The 16,456-nt window shown below is 44.6% G+C and overlaps 23 non-coding genes across 23 annotated transcripts; all 23 read left to right on the top strand.

Moving 5' to 3' along the window:
* Positions 1 to 43: 43 nt before the first annotated feature.
* Positions 44 to 235, top strand: LOC133962669 (U2 spliceosomal RNA). Its single transcript, XR_009922248.1, has one exon. It is a non-coding gene; the product is annotated as a U2 spliceosomal RNA (small nuclear RNA).
* Positions 236 to 748: 513 nt separating this feature from the next.
* On the top strand, positions 749 to 861 carry LOC133963589 (U5 spliceosomal RNA). The gene has a single exon (XR_009923083.1). It is a non-coding gene; the product is annotated as a U5 spliceosomal RNA (small nuclear RNA).
* Positions 862 to 1,038: 177 nt separating this feature from the next.
* Positions 1,039 to 1,230, top strand: LOC133962575 (U2 spliceosomal RNA). The gene has a single exon (XR_009922159.1). It is a non-coding gene; the product is annotated as a U2 spliceosomal RNA (small nuclear RNA).
* A 513-nt stretch (positions 1,231 to 1,743) lies between these two features.
* Positions 1,744 to 1,856, top strand: LOC133963626 (U5 spliceosomal RNA). Its single transcript, XR_009923119.1, has one exon. It is a non-coding gene; the product is annotated as a U5 spliceosomal RNA (small nuclear RNA).
* A 172-nt stretch (positions 1,857 to 2,028) lies between these two features.
* LOC133962668 (U2 spliceosomal RNA) lies at positions 2,029 to 2,220 on the top strand. The gene has a single exon (XR_009922247.1). It is a non-coding gene; the product is annotated as a U2 spliceosomal RNA (small nuclear RNA).
* A 513-nt stretch (positions 2,221 to 2,733) lies between these two features.
* Positions 2,734 to 2,846, top strand: LOC133963587 (U5 spliceosomal RNA). Its single transcript, XR_009923081.1, has one exon. It is a non-coding gene; the product is annotated as a U5 spliceosomal RNA (small nuclear RNA).
* Positions 2,847 to 3,020: 174 nt separating this feature from the next.
* On the top strand, positions 3,021 to 3,212 carry LOC133962574 (U2 spliceosomal RNA). The gene has a single exon (XR_009922158.1). It is a non-coding gene; the product is annotated as a U2 spliceosomal RNA (small nuclear RNA).
* Positions 3,213 to 3,725: 513 nt separating this feature from the next.
* LOC133963586 (U5 spliceosomal RNA) lies at positions 3,726 to 3,838 on the top strand. Its single transcript, XR_009923080.1, has one exon. It is a non-coding gene; the product is annotated as a U5 spliceosomal RNA (small nuclear RNA).
* A 177-nt stretch (positions 3,839 to 4,015) lies between these two features.
* Positions 4,016 to 4,207, top strand: LOC133962573 (U2 spliceosomal RNA). The gene has a single exon (XR_009922157.1). It is a non-coding gene; the product is annotated as a U2 spliceosomal RNA (small nuclear RNA).
* A 513-nt stretch (positions 4,208 to 4,720) lies between these two features.
* LOC133963697 (U5 spliceosomal RNA) lies at positions 4,721 to 4,833 on the top strand. Its single transcript, XR_009923185.1, has one exon. It is a non-coding gene; the product is annotated as a U5 spliceosomal RNA (small nuclear RNA).
* A 174-nt stretch (positions 4,834 to 5,007) lies between these two features.
* On the top strand, positions 5,008 to 5,199 carry LOC133962572 (U2 spliceosomal RNA). Its single transcript, XR_009922156.1, has one exon. It is a non-coding gene; the product is annotated as a U2 spliceosomal RNA (small nuclear RNA).
* Positions 5,200 to 5,712: 513 nt separating this feature from the next.
* Positions 5,713 to 5,825, top strand: LOC133963664 (U5 spliceosomal RNA). The gene has a single exon (XR_009923155.1). It is a non-coding gene; the product is annotated as a U5 spliceosomal RNA (small nuclear RNA).
* A 177-nt stretch (positions 5,826 to 6,002) lies between these two features.
* Positions 6,003 to 6,194, top strand: LOC133962571 (U2 spliceosomal RNA). Its single transcript, XR_009922155.1, has one exon. It is a non-coding gene; the product is annotated as a U2 spliceosomal RNA (small nuclear RNA).
* A 513-nt stretch (positions 6,195 to 6,707) lies between these two features.
* Positions 6,708 to 6,820, top strand: LOC133963585 (U5 spliceosomal RNA). Its single transcript, XR_009923079.1, has one exon. It is a non-coding gene; the product is annotated as a U5 spliceosomal RNA (small nuclear RNA).
* Positions 6,821 to 6,997: 177 nt separating this feature from the next.
* Positions 6,998 to 7,189, top strand: LOC133962569 (U2 spliceosomal RNA). Its single transcript, XR_009922153.1, has one exon. It is a non-coding gene; the product is annotated as a U2 spliceosomal RNA (small nuclear RNA).
* A 513-nt stretch (positions 7,190 to 7,702) lies between these two features.
* On the top strand, positions 7,703 to 7,815 carry LOC133963688 (U5 spliceosomal RNA). The gene has a single exon (XR_009923178.1). It is a non-coding gene; the product is annotated as a U5 spliceosomal RNA (small nuclear RNA).
* Positions 7,816 to 12,977: 5,162 nt separating this feature from the next.
* Positions 12,978 to 13,159, top strand: LOC133963032 (U2 spliceosomal RNA). The gene has a single exon (XR_009922573.1). It is a non-coding gene; the product is annotated as a U2 spliceosomal RNA (small nuclear RNA).
* A 512-nt stretch (positions 13,160 to 13,671) lies between these two features.
* LOC133963662 (U5 spliceosomal RNA) lies at positions 13,672 to 13,784 on the top strand. The gene has a single exon (XR_009923153.1). It is a non-coding gene; the product is annotated as a U5 spliceosomal RNA (small nuclear RNA).
* Positions 13,785 to 13,961: 177 nt separating this feature from the next.
* Positions 13,962 to 14,153, top strand: LOC133962661 (U2 spliceosomal RNA). The gene has a single exon (XR_009922240.1). It is a non-coding gene; the product is annotated as a U2 spliceosomal RNA (small nuclear RNA).
* A 513-nt stretch (positions 14,154 to 14,666) lies between these two features.
* Positions 14,667 to 14,782, top strand: LOC133963745 (U5 spliceosomal RNA). Its single transcript, XR_009923230.1, has one exon. It is a non-coding gene; the product is annotated as a U5 spliceosomal RNA (small nuclear RNA).
* A 174-nt stretch (positions 14,783 to 14,956) lies between these two features.
* Positions 14,957 to 15,148, top strand: LOC133962568 (U2 spliceosomal RNA). The gene has a single exon (XR_009922152.1). It is a non-coding gene; the product is annotated as a U2 spliceosomal RNA (small nuclear RNA).
* Positions 15,149 to 15,661: 513 nt separating this feature from the next.
* LOC133963584 (U5 spliceosomal RNA) lies at positions 15,662 to 15,774 on the top strand. Its single transcript, XR_009923078.1, has one exon. It is a non-coding gene; the product is annotated as a U5 spliceosomal RNA (small nuclear RNA).
* A 174-nt stretch (positions 15,775 to 15,948) lies between these two features.
* On the top strand, positions 15,949 to 16,140 carry LOC133962567 (U2 spliceosomal RNA). The gene has a single exon (XR_009922151.1). It is a non-coding gene; the product is annotated as a U2 spliceosomal RNA (small nuclear RNA).
* Positions 16,141 to 16,456: the final 316 nt, after the last annotated feature.

Genomic DNA, 16,456 nt, shown 5'->3' with positions numbered 1-16,456 from the left:
GGAGATTTGTGCCAAGAGGTTGGCTTGGACATCCAACACTATTACCGCTTCTCGGCCTTTTGGCTAAGATCAAGTGTAGTATCTGTTCTTATCAGTTTAATATCTGATATGTCCTCTATATGAGGACTACATATTAAGCAGATTTTTGGCAAGAGGAGCAGAAATTTGGAGCTTGCTCCCTTCTCTCCACGCATCGACCTAGCATTGCAGTGCCGCTGGGAACGGTGCACTCTGTTCTTACCTTGTAGAAAAGCAAACACTCAAACAATTGTGGAGGTTTCAAGGTGAATTCTACACTGGGTCAATGAAACTGAGGGAATGGCCTGGCAGAGTTTGACAAGTGTGCAAAACTGCTCTTATGACTCACTGCCTTGTGAAGTGATTATGCATGACTCTGCACGGGGTCACAATGAGCATCAACTGGATTCCAAATAGAATCAGAAGCATTTGTCAAAAACTGAAACGTGTTTTCACTCAACATCTCCTGGGAGACTTGGTGAGAAAGCAGAGTCCGCTTTTGGACCCAATGTAAGTGGTTCAGGGATGTATCGCTTAAAAAGGCTTAAAAGCCAATCACTAGTCAGGGCAGGAGCAAATAAAGCCTTGTATAATTTGTGTTGGCAGATGGGGGCGTGGTGGACTGTTGTATACTAGAATCTGACATGCGGAAAGCAAAGAGAAACCCCACCGCGAAGGTGGTGACTGTGACCGAGAGGCTCCAACGCTGCTCTCAAGCAGAGGGCCATGCTGACTCTGGTTTCTCTTCATAACGCACAAGTCTTTCGCCTTTTACTAAAGACTTCCGTGGAGAGGAACAAACATGAGTTGAATCTATTTTTGGCAGGCTTTGCTGTATGGCTGAGCCTTATGAAATTGTGAAAAGTCAAAGAGCTGTCTAGGTCAGCAATCAGGTGTCCACAAAGGAGAGCTTGGGCGGAGGTGATGAGCAGCCATTGTTATGCACACCTACAAACGGGGTACCACAGCAAGGGAGATTTGTGCCAAGAGGTTAGCTTGGACATCCAACACTTGTGGATTATCGCTTCTCGGCCTTTTGGCTAAGATCAAGTGTAGTATCTGTTCTTATCAGTTTAATATCTGATATGTCCTCTATATGAGGACTACATATTAAGCAGATTTTTGGCAAGAGGAGCAGAAATTTGGAGCTTGCTCCCTTCTCTCCACGCATCGACCTAGCATTGCAGTGCCGCTGGGAACGGTGCACTCTGTTCTTACCTTGTAGAAAAGCAAACACTCAAACAATTGTGGAGGTTTCAAGGTGAATTCTACACTGGGTCAATGAAACTGAGGGAATGGCCTGGCAGAGTTTGACAAGTGTGCAAAACTGCTCTTATGACTCACTGCCTTGTAAAGCGATCATGCATGACTCTGCACGGGGTCACAATGAGCATCAACTAGATTCCAAATAGAATCAGAAGCGTTTGTCAAAAACTGAAACGTTTTTTCACTCAACATCTCCTGGGAGACTTGGTGAGAAAGCAGAGTCCGCTTTTGGACCCAATGTAAGTGGTTCAGGGATGTATCGCTTAAAAAGGCTTAAAAGCCAATCACTAGTCAGGGCAGGAGCAAATAAAGCCTTGTATAATTTGTGTTGGCAGATGGGGGCGTGGTGGGAATGTTGTATACTAGAATCTGACATGCGGAAAGCAAAGAGAGGCCCACCGCGAAGGTGGTGACTGTGACCGAGAGGCTCCACCGCTGCTCTCGAGCAGAGGGCCATGCTGACTCTGGTTTCTCTTCATAACGCACAAGTCTTTTGCCTTTTACTAAAGACTTCCGTGGAGAGGAACAAACATGAGTTGAATCTATTTTTGGCAGGCTTTGCTGTATGGCTGAGCCTTATGAAATTGTGAAAAGTCAAAGAGCTGTATAGGTCAGCAATCAGGTGTCCACAAAGGAGAGCTTGGGCGGAGGTGATGAGCAGCCATTGTTATGCACACCTACAAACGGGGTACCACAGCAAGGGAGATTTGTGCCAAGAGGTTGGCTTGGACATCCAACACTATTACCGCTTCTCGGCCTTTTGGCTAAGATCAAGTGTAGTATCTGTTCTTATCAGTTTAATATCTGATATGTCCTCTATATGAGGACTACATATTAAGCAGATTTTTGGCAAGAGGAGCAGAAATTTGGAGCTTGCTCCCTTCTCTCCACGCATCGACCTAGCATTGCAGTGCCGCTGGGAACGGTGCACTCTGTTCTTACCTTGTAGAAAAGCAAACACTCAAACAATTGTGGAGGTTTCAAGGTGAATTCTACACTGGGTCAATGAAACTGAGGGAATGGCCTGGCAGAGTTTGACAAGTGTGCAAAACTGCTCTTATGACTCACTGCCTTGTGAAGTGATTATGCATGACTCTGCACGGGGTCACAATGAGCATCAACTGGATTCCAAATAGAATCAGAAGCATTTGTCAAAAACTGAAACGTGTTTTCACTCAACATCTCCTGGGAGACTTGGTGAGAAAGCAGAGTCCGCTTTTGGACCCAATGTAAGTGGTTCAGGGATGTATCGCTTAAAAAGGCTTAAAAGCCAATCACTAGTCAGGGCAGGAGCAAATAAAGCCTTGTATAATTTGTGTTGGCAGATGGGGGCGTGGTGGACTGTTGTATACTAGAATCTGACATGCGGAAAGCAAAGAGAAACCCCACCGCGAAGGTGGTGACTGTGACCGAGAGGCTCCAACGCTGCTCTCAAGCAGAGGGCCATGCTGACTCTGGTTTCTCTTCATAACGCACAAGTCTTTCGCCTTTTACTAAAGACTTCCGTGGAGAGGAACAAACATGAGTTGAATCTATTTTTGGCAGGCTTTGCTGTATGGCTGAGCCTTATGAAATTGTGAAAAGTCAAAGAGCTGTCTAGGTCAGCAATCAGGTGTCCACAAAGGAGAGCTTGGGCGGAGGTCATGAGCCATTGTTACGCACACCTACAAACGGGGTACCACAGCAAGGGAGATTTGTGCCAAGAGGTTGGCTTGGACATCCAACACTTGTGGATTATCGCTTCTCGGCCTTTTGGCTAAGATCAAGTGTAGTATCTGTTCTTATCAGTTTAATATCTGATATGTCCTCTATATGAGGACTACATATTAAGCAGATTTTTGGCAAGAGGAGCAGAAATTTGGAGCTTGCTCCCTTCTCTCCACGCATCGACCTAGCATTGCAGTGCCGCTGGGAACGGTGCACTCTGTTCTTACCTTGTAGAAAAGCAAACACTCAAACAATTGTGGAGGTTTCAAGGTGAATTCTACACTGGGTCAATGAAACTGAGGGAATGGCCTGGCAGAGTTTGACAAGTGTGCAAAACTGCTCTGATGACTCACTGCCTTGTGAAGCGATTATGCATGAATCTGCACGGGGTCACAATGAGCATCAACTGGATTCCAAATAGAATCAGAAGCATTTGTCAAAAACTGAAACGTGTTTTCACTCAACATCTCCTGGGAGACTTGGTGAGAAAGCAGAGTCCGCTTTTGGACCCAATGTAAGTGGTTCAGGGATGTATTGCTTAAAAAGGCTTAAAAGCCAATCACTAGTCAGGGCAGGAGCAAATAAAGCCTTGTATAATTTGTGTTGGCAGATGGGGGCGTGGTGGGAATGTTGTATACTAGAATCTAACATGCGGAAAGCAAAGAGAGGCCCACCGCGAAGGTGGTGACTGTGACCGAGAGGCTCCACCGCTGCTCTCGAGCAGAGGGCCATGCTGACTCTGGTTTCTCTTCATAACGCACAAGTCTTTCGCCTTTTACTAAAGACTTCCGTGGAGAGGAACAAACATGAGTTGAATCTATTTTTGGCAGGCTTTGCTGTATGGCTGAGCCTTATGAAATTGTGAAAAGTCAAAGAGCTGTCTAGGTCTGCAATCAGGTGTCCACAAAGGAGAGCTTGGGCGGAGGTGATGAGCAGCCATTGTTACGCACACCTACAAACGGGGTACCACAGCAAGGGAGATTTGTGCCAAGAGGTTGGCTTGGACATCCAACACTTGTGGATTATCGCTTCTCGGCCTTTTGGCTAAGATCAAGTGTAGTATCTGTTCTTATCAGTTTAATATCTGATATGTCCTCTATATGAGGACTACATATTAAGCAGATTTTTGGCAAGAGGAGCAGAAATTTGGAGCTTGCTCCCTTCTCTCCACGCATCGACCTAGCATTGCAGTGCCGCTGGGAACGGTGCACTCTGTTCTTACCTTGTAGAAAAGCAAACACTCAAACAATTGTGGAGGTTTCAAGGTGAATTCTACACTGGGTCAATGAAACTGAGGGAATGGCCTGGCAGAGTTTGACAAGTGTGCAAAACTGCTCTGATGACTCACTGCCTTGTGAAGCGATTATGCATGAATCTGCACGGGGTCACAATGAGCATCAACTGGATTCCAAATAGAATCAGAAGCATTTGTCAAAAACTGAAACGTGTTTTCACTCAACATCTCCTGGGAGACCTGGTGAGAAAGCAGAGTCCGCTTTTGGACCCAATGTAAGTGGTTCAGGGATGTATTGCTTAAAAAGGCTTAAAAGCCAATCACTAGTCAGGGCAGGAGCAAATAAAGCCTTGTATAATTTGTGTTGGCAGATGGGGGCGTGGTGGGAATGTTGTATACTAGAATCTGACATGCGGAAAGCAAAGAGAGGCCCACCGCGAAGGTGGTGACTGTGACCGAGAGGCTCCACCGCTGCTCTCGAGCAGAGGGCCATGCTGACTCTGGTTTCTCTTCATAACGCACAAGTCTTTCGCCTTTTACTAAAGACTTCCGTGGAGAGGAACAAACATGAGTTGAATCTATCTTTGGCAGGCTTTGCTGTATGGCTGAGCCTTATGAAATTGTGAAAAGTCAAAGAGCTGTCTAGGTCAGCAATCAGGTGTCCACAAAGGAGAGCTTGGGCGGAGGTCATGAGCCATTGTTACGCACACCTACAAACGGGGTACCACAGCAAGGGAGATTTGTGCCAAGAGGTTGTCGTGGACATCCAACACTTGTGGATTATCGCTTCTCGGCCTTTTGGCTAAGATCAAGTGTAGTATCTGTTCTTATCAGTTTAATATCTGATATGTCCTCTATATGAGGACTACATATTAAGCAGATTTTTGGCAAGAGGAGCAGAAATTTGGAGCTTGCTCCCTTCTCTCCACGCATCGACCTAGCATTGCAGTGCCGCTGGGAACGGTGCACTCTGTTCTTACCTTGTAGAAAAGCAAACACTCAAACAATTGTGGAGGTTTCAAGGTGAATTCTACACTGGGTCAATGAAACTGAGGGAATGGCCTGGCAGAGTTTGACAAGTGTGCAAAACTGCTCTGATGACTCACTGCCTTGTGAAGCGATTATGCATGAATCTGCACGGGGTCACAATGAGCATCAACTGGATTCCAAATAGAATCAGAAGCATTTGTCAAAAACTGAAACGTGTTTTCACTCAACATCTCCTGGGAGACTTGGTGAGAAAGCAGAGTCCGCTTTTGGACCCAATGTAAGTGGTTCAGGGATGTATTGCTTAAAAAGGCTTAAAAGCCAATCACTAGTCAGGGCAGGAGCAAATAAAGCCTTGTATAATTTGTGTTGGCAGATGGGGGCGTGGTGGGAATGTTGTATACTAGAATCTGACATGCGGAAAGCAAAGAGAGGCCCACCGCGAAGGTGGTGACTGTGACCGAGAGGCTCCACCGCTGCTCTCGAGCAGAGGGCCATGCTGACTCTGGTTTCTCTTCATAACGCACAAGTCTTTCGCCTTTTACTAAAGACTTCCGTGGAGAGGAACAAACGTGAGTTGAATCTATTTTTGGCAGGCTTTGCTGTATGGCTGAGCCTTATGAAATTGTGAAAAGTCAAAGAGCTGTCTAGGTCAGCAATCAGGTGTCCACAAAGGAGAGCTTGGGCGGAGGTGATGAGCAGCCATTGTTATGCACACCTACAAACGGGGTACCACAGCAAGGGAGATTTGTGCCAAGAGGTTGGCTTGGACATCCAACACTTGTGGATTATCGCTTCTCGGCCTTTTGGCTAAGATCAAGTGTAGTATCTGTTCTTATCAGTTTAATATCTGATATGTCCTCTATATGAGGACTACATATTAAGCAGATTTTTGGCAAGAGGAGCAGAAATTTGGAGCTTGCTCCCTTCTCTCCACGCATCGACCTAGCATTGCAGTGCCGCTGGGAACGGTGCACTCTGTTCTTACCTTGTAGAAAAGCAAACACTCAAACAATTGTGGAGGTTTCAAGGTGAATTCTACACTGGGTCAATGAAACTGAGGGAATGGCCTGGCAGAGTTTGACAAGTGTGCAAAACTGCTCTTATGACTCACTGCCTTGTGAAGTGATTATGCATGACTCTGCACGGGGTCACACTGAGCATCAACTGGATTCCAAATAGAATCAGAAGCATTTGTCAAAAACTGAAACGTGTTTTCACTCAACATCTCCTGGGAGACTTGGTGAGAAAGCAGAGTCCGCTTTTGGACCCAATGTAAGTGGTTCAGGGATGTATTGCTTAAAAAGGCTTAAAAGCCAATCATTAGTCAGGGCAGGAGCAAATAAAACCTTGTATAATTTGTGTTGGCAGATGGGGGCGTGGTGGGAATGTTGTATACTAGAATCTGACATGCGGAAAGCAAAGAGAGGCCCACCGCGAAGGTGGTGACTGTGACCGAGAGGCTCCACCGCTGCTCTCGAGCAGAGGGCCATGCTGACTCTGGTTTCTCTTCATAACGCACAAGTCTTTCGCCTTTTACTAAAGACTTCCGTGGAGAGGAACAAACATGAGTTGAATCTATTTTTGGCAGGCTTTGCTGTATGGCTGAGCCTTATGAAATTGTGAAAAGTCAAAGAGCTGTCTAGGTCAGCAATCAGGTGTCCACAAAGGAGAGCTTGGGCGGAGGTGATGAGCAGCCATTGTTATGCACACCTACAAACGGGGTACCACAGCAAGGGAGATTTGTGCCAAGAGGTTAGCTTGGACATCCAACACTTGTGGATTATCGCTTCTCGGCCTTTTGGCTAAGATCAAGTGTAGTATCTGTTCTTATCAGTTTAATATCTGATATGTCCTCTATATGAGGACTACATATTAAGCAGATTTTTGGCAAGAGGAGCAGAAATTTGGAGCTTGCTCCCTTCTCTCCACGCATCGACCTAGCATTGCAGTGCCGCTGGGAACGGTGCACTCTGTTCTTACCTTGTAGAAAAGCAAACACTCAAACAATTGTGGAGGTTTCAAGGTGAATTCTACACTGGGTCAATGAAACTGAGGGAATGGCCTGGCAGAGTTTGACAAGTGTGCAAAACTGCTCTTATGACTCACTGCCTTGTGAAGTGATTATGCATGACTCTGCACGGGGTCACAATGAGCATCAACTGGATTCCAAATAGAATCAGAAGCGTTTGTCAAAAACTGAAACGTTTTTTCACTCAACATCTCCTGGGAGACTTGGTGAGAAAGCAGAGTCCGCTTTTGGACCCAATGTAAGTGGTTCAGGGATGTATCGCTTAAAAAGGCTTAAAAGCCAATCACTAGTCAGGGCAAGAGCAAATAAAGCCTTGTATAATTTGTGTTGGCAGATGGGGGCGTGGTGGACTGTTGTATACTAGAATCTGACATGCGGAAAGCAAAGAGAAACCCCACCGCGAAGGTGGTGACTGTGACCGAGAGGCTCCAACGCTGCTCTCAAGCAGAGGGCCATGCTGACTCTGGTTTCTCTTCATAACGCACAAGTCTTTCGCCTTTTACTAAAGACTTCCGTGGAGAGGAACAAACATGAGTTGAATCTATTTTTGGCAGGCTTTGCTGTGTGGCTGAGCCTTATGAAATTGTGAAAAGTCAAAGAGCTGTCTAGGTCAGCAATCAGGTGTCCACAAAGGAGAGCTTGGGCGGAGGTCATGAGCCATTGTTACGCACACCTACAAACGGGGTACCACAGCAAGGGAGATTTGTGCCAAGAGGTTGGCGTGGACATCCAACACTTGTGGATTATCGCTTCTCGGCCTTTTGGCTAAGATCTAGCCAGGTGAGAAGGGTTTGCGGACGTGGATTGTCATAATGACGTCAGCAACAGTTTCACAGCAGGGACTTCCCGTGCTGAAAAATACTTTGAGATTCATTTGGAAGAGTACTGAAGTTTTTTTGGATAGGAGAGAATTTGGAGTTAATATTCTTTTTGGAGCCTTGTCCCTCAAGATAGATGACCTCCTCTGCTTGCAGAGAAATGCCACCGACCGTTTTTTTGATGTTACGTTCTATAATCTCACCAAGATGGAGGAAACGAAAAGGTTGGCTGATCGTTTGGCTGATGGACCACTGAGGGAGTACCAGATTCAAAGCCTTTGCCGAACTGGTGAGCGTGTTATCACAATTCATAACTATAATCCCTGGGTAACTGAAGAAGCAACCAGATACTTCCTTTCTAAGCATGTGACAGTGATTTCGAGCATGAGGGAAATCAGGGACTCTCTTGACGTTTGGACTGGAAAAAGACAATGTCGTGTGCGGCTGAAGGATGACCCAGATGGTCACGATGGCTACCACCACCCCCCTGCCTCCTTCACCATAGGCACAAATAGAGGATATCTGTACTACTCGGGCCAGCCTATTTACTGCAGAAAATGCACAGACTTTGGTCACACGGCAGAATCCTGCACGCAGGTGAGGTGCAGAAATTGCAAGGGTCTAGGACACAAAATGGGGACTTGTGACCGTTCCAGAAAATGCAATCTTTGTGGGTCTGAAGGACATTTATTTAAGCACTGCCCTGAGGTCCGCTCCTCCTATGCAAGCATTGTAAGGCGACCAATGTGCGAAGATCCTGATGCCTCCTCCCTGAGAGCAATTAACGAGGTAATTGATCAAATGTTTGTGGACAATGAGATTGAGGCAAATGTGGTTGATCCACCTGAACGAGCACCTCCCCCAGAGAAGAAGAAGGGGGAGGAGACTACAACCTCAGATGAGAGCCAACCTGTTCCTGAGTGGACCACAGTGGAAAGCAGGGGAGGCAAGGGGAAAAAAAGGAGGATCGAGACAAGCGCTGTGCCCCTGGGAGTGGATAGCGTGTTCAGTGTTCTTTCTGAGGTTGTGGAGGAGTCGCAGGAGGAAGGGGAGATGGAGGGGCTGCAGGTGAACAGCGATCAGGATGTGAAGGCTGCTGCCAGGGTGGATGGGCTGGAGGGTGGAGAACATGGACAAATTCCAGTGCAGACTGAGGTGACAGACTCTGACGGCAGCATGCCCCCGTCCGGGTGTGTCCTGGTGGAGTCCCTGGCTCCGAACAACTCTGACAGGGATTTGGTTTCAGAGCAATGCTCATTGCTTCCAGAGGGTAATACCCCCAACTCAGGGCACGCGGTGCCCGAGGAAAAGACACATAGGGAAGGCATTGAATTTGACTGTGAAGTTGAAAATTAGAGAAAACACAGTGTCTCGTCTTTGATGGTTTGTTTGTTTGTTTTGTTTTTTGTCTCATTCCTCATTTACCAGAATGTCCTCATTACATATAGTTTCCATAAATGTTAGAGGTTTGAGGAACAAGGCCAAAAGGGAAGTGGTCTTTTCTCATTTATGTTCAATCAACTTTTCTTTATGCCTTTTGCAAGAGGTCCACTTGAAAAATGAAGACGACGTGAACCTATTCTCAAAAGAGTGGACCAAAGGTGAATCTAGGTGGAGCATTGGGGGGGTCCATTCATCTGGGGTGGGAACACTATGTGGGAATAATGAAGTCCAAGTGGTTGGCAGTTTTTCAGTGGTACAGGGGAGGGTTTTGGTAACAGATATTGACTGGAAGGGAAAGGGGTTAAGAGTTATTAACATATATGCCCACTCTTCTCCAAAGGAGAGAAGGGAGCTTTTTCTTAGTCTTGACACTGCTTTCATGACCAACCGCCATGTGGTAATTGGAGGAGACTTCAATTCCCAAAGTGAGGGCAGCAAGGCCGAGGCCAGTTTAATAAATATTGTTACAAAGTATAATTTGGTGGATTCATATAAAAAAGCTAACCCAGACGATCTTGGCTTCACATGGTCAAATAGTAGAGGGGCGAAGAGTAGGATAGACTATATATTTTGTCCGGTAGAATTTCAGGTGACAGGGGCGAAAGTATCACCAGTTTTTTACACAGATCACAACATGCTCTCAGTAAAACTAACCTCAATGATGATCAAAAATGGTAAAGGGTATTGGAAATTAAACAACAATATTCTAGAGCTCCAGCAGTTTAGGGTAGCATTAAAGTGTTTTCTAAAAGATTGCTTTCATATGAGAGTATTTTATGAAAATGTCTGTGAATGGTGGGAAAGCACAAAGCTGCGTATTAGATACTACACACAGAATTACTCAAAAGAATCAAGGAAAGAGGAATTTAAATTATACTACCGACTGCAAAAAGCCATAAATAAATTAATGGAACAGAGAAATGCAGGTGGACAAATTGATAAGGACTTGCTGAAACATTTGCAAGATAAACAGAGGTTATTTTTTCACAACAGAGCAGAGGCCTATAAATTCCGGTGTCTTAGAGAGAAGTGGGAGAGTGACGAAAAGTGTTCTCCCTACTTCTTTAGACAGTCCAAAGCACAGGCAAAGAGGAGGAGCATAGTTTCCGTTTTAAATGAAACAGGTGAGGAGATTAACGATCCTGATGGGATTGCTCAAGTTATCTCTAATCATTTTTCTACGTTTTTTAAAGCAGAAAAGGTTGACTACATGAAAGGTGCAACATTGTTAGACAATATAGACAGATTCATACCTGAAGATCTGAGAACAGAGCTAGATAAAGATTTTACTTTAGAAGAAATCCTGAGGGCAACCATGTCTTTGAAAAAGGGCAAGGTGCCAGGAATAGATGGGATCACAAAAGAATTTTATATAATATTTTGGGAAGACATTGGGTCATGGCTGTTAGAGTTGTTCACTTATATATGTACATCTGGGATTATGGGGGAATCCATGAGAAAAGGGGTGATATCCCTGCTGTTTAAAAAAGGTGATGTCAACAAAATATCAAACTACAGGCCTCTAACAATGCTTTGTACAGATTATAAGATTTTTAGTAAGGTTTTGACAAACCGTTTGGTGTCAGCTCTACCCTTAATCATCGGCTCAGATCAGACATGTGCAGTACCTGGCAGGCAACTAAACTGGAATTTACAAATGCATAGAGATATACTATCTTATTCTCAGGACAGAAATATACCACTAATTGTCCTCAGTCTTGACCAGGAAAAAGCCTTTGACAGAGTTGATCACAATTTTTTGTTTAGGACACTAAAGAAATTTGGCTTCGGTGCTAGATTCAGGAGTTGGTTGAGGATTTTATACACAGAAGTCGGAAGCAGTGTTAATGTTAATGGCAACCTTGGTGAATTCTTTAAACAAACCAGAGGGGTCAGACAGGGATGTCCAGCAACAGCCCCCTTGTATGTGCTATTCATTGAAACGCTGGCATGTGCAATCAGGAAAAATGTTAACATCAAGGGTATACAGCTGCCTGGTGGTGAATCCTTGACCATATCCCAGTATGCAGATGACACTGTACTGTATTTAAAAGATGATTTCTGTCTGCGCGAAGCTATGCAGGTCATCGACACATTCTCAGTTGCTTCTGGTTCTAGAGTCAATACAGGAAAATCCCAAATCAAATACTTTGGAAAGTGGAAGGACAGAGTTGATAACCCTTTAGGGTTCTCTCTGTGTGCGGGGCCAATGACTTTACTGGGAATATCCTTTGGAAATAACAATGATGGAGAAACTAATTGGGAGACAAAATTGGGAAAAGTGCTGAAAAAACTAAATATGTGGAAATTAAGAAGGCTGTCCATTAGTGGTAAGATTTTGGTTATTAAATCTGATTTATTGCCGACATTACTTCATGTGGCTTATATTTTCCCCATGCCGGCTTTAGTTTGTTTAAAACTTCAAAAATCTCTGTTTCAGTTCATATGGGGAGGGTATGAATACATTAAAAGAGCTACAATGTATCAGCCGGTCGAAAGAGGTGGTAGGGACATGCCAAATTTAGGTTTGAAGTTCAAAGTTTTGTTTTTTTCAAATACATGTAGAATAATGTTAAACCCACCTGAACACAAATGCCAACCATTGATTAAATTCTGGCTCTCTATCCATCTGAGACCTCTTGTGGCGAAATGGGAAAACAGTTTTCCGAAAGCAGAGGTCATGCCAGATCATTATAAAAAAATGGTAAGTTGGGCAAAGAAATACAAGGAGTGTTGGAAAAGAGATTCAGTAGTTAATCACAAAAAGCTGTATGAAACGTTGATTGCTAAGTTTGACCCTAAAGATGGTTTGCATGTTCATAGTGACGTGTGGAGAAGAACCCAATGCAAGAGTCTAGAAAACAGATTAAGAGATTTTAATTGGTTGGTGCTTCATAGGAAATTACCTGTGAGGAATACTCTATTTAATCATGATTTAACATTAAATAGGATATGCCCAAGACGTGGATGCAATGGGGTAGAAACCGTGGAACATGCATTATTTGAATGTCCTTTTGCAAAACAATTGTGGAAGAAATTGGGCCAAAGATTCGGGTTTCTAAAAGAGGTGAATTGGGAAAAAGTTCTGTTCATGGATTTTAGTTTAGAGGGGGACAAAGGTGTGTGCAAAGCCTTAGAACTTACATCAATTGTGAAGGCTAAGTTATGGGAGGTAAGAGGTAGTATAATAAATGAGACGGAAAAGTGGTCGATAGAAAACACTACACACAGTATTGAAGACATTATGCGGCGAAAACTTAAATTGGAGGCGAGCAAATGGGGCATCGACTCAATTAAAGATCGATGGAAAATTATTTTTGACAATCTGTAGACTGAACTCATGAAAGAGTCTTTTATTGTACCTCCTCTTTTCTTTTAGTCCGATAGAATTCTGGAGGTCTTAAGATGTGGAGAGATGATGATCTTTGTAATGTAAAGTATTGTACTGCTCATGAGTGAATTAAATAAAAAAAAAAATTCCAAAAAAAAAAAAAAAAAAATCTGTTCTTATCAGTTTAATATCTGATATGTCCTCTATATGAGGACTACATATTAAGCAGATTTTTGGCAAGAGGAGCAGAAATTTGGAGCTTGCTCCCTTCTCTCCACGCATCGACCTAGCATTGCAGTGCCGCTGGGAACGGTGCACTCTGTTCTTACCTTGTAGAAAAGCAAACACTCAAACAATTGTGGAGGTTTCAAGGTGAATTCTACACTGGGTCAAGAAACTGAGGGAATGGCCTGGCAGAGTTTGACAAGTGTGCAAAACTGCTCTGATGACTCACTGCCTTGTGAAGCGATTATGCATGAATCTGCACGGGGTCAGAATGAGCATCAACTGGATTCCAAATAGAATCAGAAGCATTTGTCAAAAACTGAAACGTGTTTTCACTCAACATCTCCTGGGAGACTTGGTGAGAAAGCAGAGTCCGCTTTTGGACCCAATGTAAGTGGTTCAGGGATGTATTGCTTAAAAAGGCTTAAAAGCCAATCACTAGTCAGGGCAGGAGCAAATAAAGCCTTGTATAATTTGTGTTGGCAGATGGGGGCGTGGTGGGAATGTTGTATACTAGAATCTGACATGCGGAAAGCAAAGAGAGGCCCACCGCGAAGGTGGTGACTGTGACCGAGAGGCTCCACCGCTGCTCTCGAGCAGAGGGCCATGCTGACTCTGGTTTCTCTTCATAACGCACAAGTCTTTCGCCTTTTACTAAAGACTTCCGTGGAGAGGAACAAACGTGAGTTGAATCTATTTTTGGCAGGCTTTGCTGTATGGCTGAGCCTTATGAAATTGTGAAAAGTCAAAGAGCTGTCTAGGTCAGCAATCAGGTGTCCACAAAGGAGAGCTTGGGCGGAGGTGATGAGCAGCCATTGTTATGCACACCTACAAACGGGGTACCACAGCAAGGGAGATTTGTGCCAAGAGGTTGGCTTGGACATCCAACACTTGTGGATTATCGCTTCTCGGCCTTTTGGCTAAGATCAAGTGTAGTATCTGTTCTTATCAGTTTAATATCTGATATGTCCTCTATATGAGGACTACATATTAAGCAGATTTTTGGCAAGAGGAGCAGAAATTTGGAGCTTGCTCCCTTCTCTCCACGCATCGACCTAGCATTGCAGTGCCGCTGGGAATGGTGCACTCTGTTCTTACCTTGTAGAAAAGCAAACACTCAAACAATTGTGGAGGTTTCAAGGTGAATTCTACACTGGGTCAATGAAACTGAGGGAATGGCCTGGCAGAGTTTGACAAGTGTGCAAAACTGCTCTGATGACTCACTGCCTTGTGAAGCGATTATGCATGAATCTGCACGGGGTCACAATGAGCATCAACTGGATTCCAAATAGAATCAGAAGCATTTGTCAAAAACTGAAACGTGTTTTCACTCAACATCTCCTGGGAGACCTGGTGAGAAAGCAGAGTCCGCTTTTGGACCCAATGTAAGTGGTTCAGGGATGTATTGCTTAAAAAGGCTTAAAAGCCAATCACTAGTCAGGGCAGGAGCAAATAAAGCCTTGTATAATTTGTGTTGGCAGATGGGGGCGTGGTGGGAATGTTGTATACTAGAATCTTACATGCGGAAAGCAAAGAGAGGCCCACCGCGAAGGTGGTGACTGTGACCGAGAGGCTCCACCGCTGCTCTCGAGCAGAGGGCCATGCTGACTCTGGTTTCTCTTCATAACGCACAAGTCTTTCGCCTTTTACTAAAGACTTCCGTGGAGAGGAACAAACATGAGTTGAATCTATTTTTGGCAGGCTTTGCTGTTTTGCTGAGCCTTATGAAATTGTGAAAAGTCAAAGAGCTGTCTAGGTCAGCAATCAGGTGTCCACAAAGGAGAGCTTGGGCGGAGGTGATGAGCAGCCATTGTTATGCACACCTACAAACGGGGTACCACAGCAAGGGAGATTTGTGCCAAGAGGTTAGCTTGGACATCCAACGCTTGTGGATTATCGCTTCTCGGCCTTTTGGCTAAGATCAAGTGTAGTATCTGTTCTTATCAGTTTAATATCTGATATGTCCTCTATATGAGGACTACATATTAAGCAGATTTTTGGCAAGAGGAGCAGAAATTTGGAGCTTGCTCCCTTCTCTCCACGCATCGACCTAGCATTGCAGTGCCGCTGGGAACGGTGCACTCTGTTCTTACCTTGTAGAAAAGCAAACACTCAAACAATTGTGGAGGTTTCAAGGTGAATTCTACACTGGGTCAATGAAACTGAGGGAATGGCCTGGCAGAGTTTGACAAGTGTGCAAAACTGCTCTTATGACTCACTGCCTTGTGAAGTGATTATGCATGACTCTGCACAGGGTCACAATGAGCATCAACTGGATTCCAAATAGAATCAGAAGCATTTGTCAAAAACTGAAACGTGTTTTCACTCAACATCTCCTGGGAGACTTGGTGAGAAAGCAGAGTCCGCTTTTGGACCCAATGTAAGTGGTTCAGGGATGTATCGCTTAAAAAGGCTTAAAAGCCAATCACTAGTCAGGGCAGGAGCAAATAAAGCCTTGTATAATTTGTGTTGGCAGATGGGGGCGTGGTGGACTGTTGTATACTAGAATCTGACATGCGGAAAGCAAAGAGAAACCCCACCGCGAAGGTGGTGACTGTGACCGAGAGGCTCCAACGCTGCTCTCAAGCAGAGGGCCATGCTGACTCTGGTTTCTCTTCATAACGCACAAGTCTTTCGCCTTTTACTAAAGACTTCCGTGGAGAGGAACAAACATGAGTTGAATCTATTTTTGGCAGGCTTTGCTGTATGGCTGAGCCTTATGAAATTGTGAAAAGTCAAAGAGCTGTCTAGGTCAGCAATCAGGTGTCCACAAAGGAGAGCTTGGGCGGAGGTCATGAGCCATTGTTACGCACACCTACAAACGGGGTACCACAGCAAGGGAGATTTGTGCCAAGAGGTTGGCGTGGACATCCAACACTTGTGGATTATCGCTTCTCGGCCTTTTGGCTAAGATCAAGTGTAGTATCTGTTCTTATCAGTTTAATATCTGATATGTCCTCTATATGAGGACTACATATTAAGCAGATTTTTGGCAAGAGGAGCAGAAATTTGGAGCTTGCTCCCTTCTCTCCACGCATCGACCTAGCATTGCAGTGCCGCTGGGAACGGTGCACTCTGTTCTTACCTTGTAGAAAAGCAAACACTCAAACAATTGTGGAGGTTTCAAGGTGAATTCTACACTGGGTCAATGAAACTGAGGGAATGGCCTGGCAGAGTTTGACAAGTGTGCAAAACTGCTCTGATGACTCACTGCCTTGTGAAGCGATTATGCATGAATCTGCACGGGGTCACAATGAGCATCAACTGGATTCCAAATAGAATCAGAAGCATTTGTCAAAAACTGAAACGTGTTTTCACTCAACATCTCCTGGGAGACTTGGTGAGAAAGCAGAGTCCGCTTTTGGACCCAATGTAAGTGGTTCAGGGATGTATTG

The sequence above is a fragment of the Platichthys flesus genome, chromosome 10 (assembly GCF_949316205.1).
Source record: "Platichthys flesus chromosome 10, fPlaFle2.1, whole genome shotgun sequence".
Lineage (NCBI taxonomy): Eukaryota > Metazoa > Chordata > Actinopteri > Pleuronectiformes > Pleuronectidae > Platichthys > Platichthys flesus.
Note: the sequence above shows the minus strand (reverse complement) of the source record. Positions and strands in the feature narration are given on the sequence as shown.